The 4563-nt window shown below is 41.5% G+C and overlaps 1 pseudogene; it reads left to right on the forward strand.

Moving 5' to 3' along the window:
* Window positions 1-499: 499 nt before the first annotated feature.
* On the forward strand, window positions 500-3837 carry LOC148018537 (pentatricopeptide repeat-containing protein At5g16860 pseudogene; annotated as a pseudogene).
* The last annotated feature ends 726 nt before the right edge of the window (window positions 3838-4563 follow it).

A 4563-nucleotide genomic window follows, 5' to 3' on the forward strand; every position in this document is an offset into this window, starting at 1 on the left:
GGTTGCTCTTTTTTGCTGAGATGGCAACACGCCCCTTCACCTATGTAAATGAAATGCAAGCAAAAGTTTAAAACCCTACTGAATGAATCACATCACCTTGTACCAAGCTCAATATCCACTCATTTGATGCCTTGATCCGGACTCATATTCAGCACGTGCTTGTAACTCTAATTAGTAGGAGGCCGGGTTCAACAAGCTATATATACCCGTGCTACACTTTATCTTCATCAAGGAGCTCTCCAAAGAGAAATTGAACGAAACCTACATGTGTGCCTAGGGGGAGATAGAGCGACACCAATGACAACTCGAAACAATTTATGAAGTTATAAACACATTTAAAATTTGGGCAGGTTGGGGGTCACATTTAATCGTGCCATGTAGGTTTGGTGCGAGGTTCCGGAGAAGATGTGGTTAGATTTTACTAAAGTAATATAGTTTTTCCTACCGAATATAGTTATTCCTACCGAAGCGGTAAAGGAAAATGAAAAATAATCGTCAAAGAAAGTTCAGATGCAAGGTGCATACAATGACAACCAGCAGACACTTCAGCTTCACAATCGAGAGAGAGAGAGAGAGAGAGAGCATGCATGCATGTCTCAGACAGCGTCACTCTGACATGCCATACACGCAGTGGGTGGGCCAATCACCGGAGTAGCATAATCTTGCTAGGGTTAAGGATCCGCTCTGTGATGCTAGACATGTCCTTGTGCATTACTGCCCAGCCCAAAGCCTCTGGCTTTCCATCACAAAACTACCCGGAAGCTCTTGTTGGATTGATGGCTGACACAGTCCACCATTTGTTCTCAGAGAGCTGCTTCAAACGGAGGCGTAAAATCCACAGAATGGCATGGTGATGTATGGGGAAGGACAAGGTGATACATGAGAAGGCGATTGTGGCCTTACTTAAGGTTTGTGCCAAGCAGAAGGATCTGTGCAAAGGCACTAGGTTACATGCTGAGATTTTGAAAAGCGGGCTGCTGGGAACAAACCTTTATGTGGCAAACACCCTAGTCAGTATGTATGCAAAGTGCGGCGACCTTTCTAAAGCACAGCAAGTGCTTGATGAGCTCCAGGTTCGAGACGTTGTGTCTTGGTCTGCTCTGATAACTGGATATGTCCAACACGGGCATGCTGAGGAAGCACTCTGTTGCTTTGAACGCATGCAATGTGAGGGCCTTTGTCCAGACGCAGTCACCTTCCTTTGCATCTTGAAGGCTTGTGCACTTGTGGGAGCAGCTATCAAAGGCAAACAGATTCATGACTATATCGTCAAACAGGGATTGCTGGAAACAAATGTTGCGCTTGGCAATGCTGTGGTGGATATGTATGCGAAACTTGGTGAATTTCTGAAAGCACAACAAGTGCTTAATGAGCTTCCATGTCGCAATGTAGTGACTTGGTCTGCACTAATCGCTGGATATGTGCAACACGGACATGGTGAGGAAGCACTCCATTGTTTTGAACAGATGCAATGCGAGGGCCTGTGTCCAAATGCAGTCACCTTTATTTGCACCTTGAAAGCCTGTGCAGTTGTAGGAGCAGTCACAAAAGGCAAACAGATTCATGATCAGATTGTTAGACAGGGATTGCTGGGGACAAATCTTCTGATTGCCACTGCCTTAGTGGATATGTATGCAAAATGTGGGGTACTTTCAAAAGCGCAAGAAGTGCTTGATGAGCTTCCATTTCGAGATGTAGTAACTTGGAATGCATTAATTGCTGGGTATGCCCATCATGGACATGGTGGGGAAGCACTCAACTGTTTTGAGCGGATGCAACATGAGGGCCTTTGTCCAGATGCAATCACCTATGCTGGCATCTTGAAAGCTTGTGCGCTAGTGGGAGCAACCACAAAAGGTAAACAGATTCACGATCAGATTGTTCGACAGGGTTTGCTGGGGACAAATCTTTCACTTGCCACTGCTTTGGTGGATATGTATGCAAAATTCGGTGAACTTCAAAAAGCACAACGTGTTCTTGATGAGCTTCCCTGTCGGAATGTAGTGACTTGGTCCGCACTAATTGCTGGGTATGCTCAATATGGGTATGGTAAGGAAGCACTCAAATGCTTTGATCGGATGCAACATGAGGGCTTTTGTCCAGATGCAGTGACCATTGTTTGTGTGCTAAATGCTTGCAGTCACTCTGGTCTACTGGATGAGGCTCAGAAATACTTTGACAATTTGAGCACAACTTATGGCATCACTCCAGTTTCAGAGCATTATACTTGCATGGTTGACCTTTTTGGACGTGCAGGGCACTTTGACAAGGCGATGGGCATGATTAAGGAGATGCCATCTCCTGATTATCTCCCAGCCTGGACTGCTTTATTGTGGGCATGTCGAAAGTGGGGAAATGTGAGTCTTGGAAGATTTGCATTTGAACATGCAGTAAAACTAGATAAAATGGATGAGTCAATGTATGCTTGTATGAGTAGCGTTTATGCAGCAGCTGGTATGCAAGTAGATGCAGACAATATTGAAGCCCGGAGAGTGCAAGATGGAGCACGGAAGAAGCCAGAACATAGTTGGTGAAGTGAAACAGAAAGAAGTCTTTATTCATTTCATGTTGGGGATGTAAAGCATCCACAAAGCAAGTGTATATAGTTATGCAATGCATCAAGGTTTTGGTCATGAAATGTCTCAGGAAAGATATTTCCCAAGTTCTCTGTGGTCTCACAATGTCTCCAACTATGATGCGCTTTATTGCCTTAGCAGCAAGGTGCCCATTGCATGTGCTCTTGTGGATTTCACAATATACGTTTGATGATGCAAAGAAGGATGTGCTTTTTGGACAAATGGGAGTGGCCGTGGCTTGTGTTTTCATCAGAACAGCCAGATAGGAAACTAGACATGTTGTGAAGAACATGTGTATGTGGTGATTGCCATGTTGCTACCTCTGAGATTCGGAAAAATAGAGAAATGCAATGTTGTCAGACATGCAAACCTCTTAGTGGTTTTCAAGGGGGGAAATCTTGTGGATACTATTGGTGATAATTGTCATCAGTTTGTGGATTATTTACATTCTGGGAGCTCTTATTTGGCAGCACTCTTAGAGAGGCTTTGTATTATAAGACTCAATAGTGAACATTAAGAATCATATACATTTGTTAATATGTCAAACAAATTTGTATGAAGATGGACAAATGAAATAAAGCTGATGATGATGTGTGGTTGCAAAGAATGAAAATCCTGCAACCAATCCACATGAAATCTGTCTTGTTGATTCAATACACCAACACTTATTCTTTTAGTATCAATGAAATCAGGCAATCCACGTACTGAACATTTAAATGATGTGTAGTTTCAATCAGGGTGACTTCTGTTCTAGTTGGTTTGGGTTCTTGGCACTAGCTATGGGTCCTATATAGCTCTATTGCTTGTGGCAATGCTAAGTATAACTGGCTCTGTCTTGATTTAGGCAGCTCCTAAATCAGACTCTCGAGTTGAAAGTTATGGCTGATTTTGTGAGATGAGACAGATCTAGTTGAGGTGATCCTTGATCCAGTCAAGGTGATCAAATGAGGACTCTCGGCATTGGTTGTGGATCCCGGTTCTAGAGGTTCAATGCAACTAGCCTTCCTTCTCAGTGAGGGTGGTGATGACTTGATTAATCAACAATTACCATAAACGTAAAATTCAGATAAATTTAAAATGCAAATGTTACCACTTAATCTTGGACAATGGATAACTTGTTGGCTCTAAATGTGGTGCTACTTGTGGTATTTCTTCATCTTGAATTGCAATTTGGATGAAATACAATGAGATTCCTTGAATCTCTTTAACTTTATGATTGCCTCTTGCTGTTATAAAAGGCTAGCAGGCCTTCAAACCAATTTGCCCTTTGCTTTGCTTGGGGAGTGGCTTCCAATCGTGCTCCTTGGGTGACAAATTCAGCCCCAAATGTTTATTGGTTGAATGTCCATTTGAATTTCTTGAAATTTTCTTAATTTTAGTGATTGAAATTGAAGTCTATGGGCCTGCAAATTTTAAGCACGCTTTTTTGTAAAACCTAATTTTTACTAAAATGGTCGATTTTGCTAAAGATTATTGAGAAAGGATGAGAATAGATTGAAGGAGATGAGAGAATGTCGAGGAGAGAGAAAATTCAGATTCATTATGCAAAAATGATAGAAATTGTCTTTTGTCTTGTTTAGATAGCCATGAAAGTTGTCTTCATTGATAAAATACCTTGAATATGATGTTACTAGGTTGAAACAACCCTCAAATTGTCACCTATTGTTCTAGTCTCTTTTAGGCATCCCACGAGTATAGTTGTTTATAGACTCCTAAGAAAAACATTTTAGACATGAAAATGTTTGAAAAACAAAGGTCTAAAATAAGCATTTTAGGCTTGACTTTTTAAGGGCCTTAAAAATATAAGGATTGTTGGTTGTTTTTCTCCGTTTTTTGGTGTATGAGTGCTTGTAGTGTGCAAATCCTTGCAGCTGAGTGAAAATGATTGATTTCACAATCTGCATGAAGTTCGGTAAACATAGCTTGCTTGCTTGGAAACATTGCTGTCTCAACAAGAATGTAATGTATTTAGCATGCATCGTTGATG

Source organism: Lygodium microphyllum, chromosome 21, assembly GCF_053477565.2.
Source record: "Lygodium microphyllum isolate KBCC chromosome 21, Lygodium_microphyllum_v1.1.10, whole genome shotgun sequence".
Classification (NCBI taxonomy): Eukaryota; Viridiplantae; Streptophyta; class Polypodiopsida; order Schizaeales; family Lygodiaceae; genus Lygodium; species Lygodium microphyllum.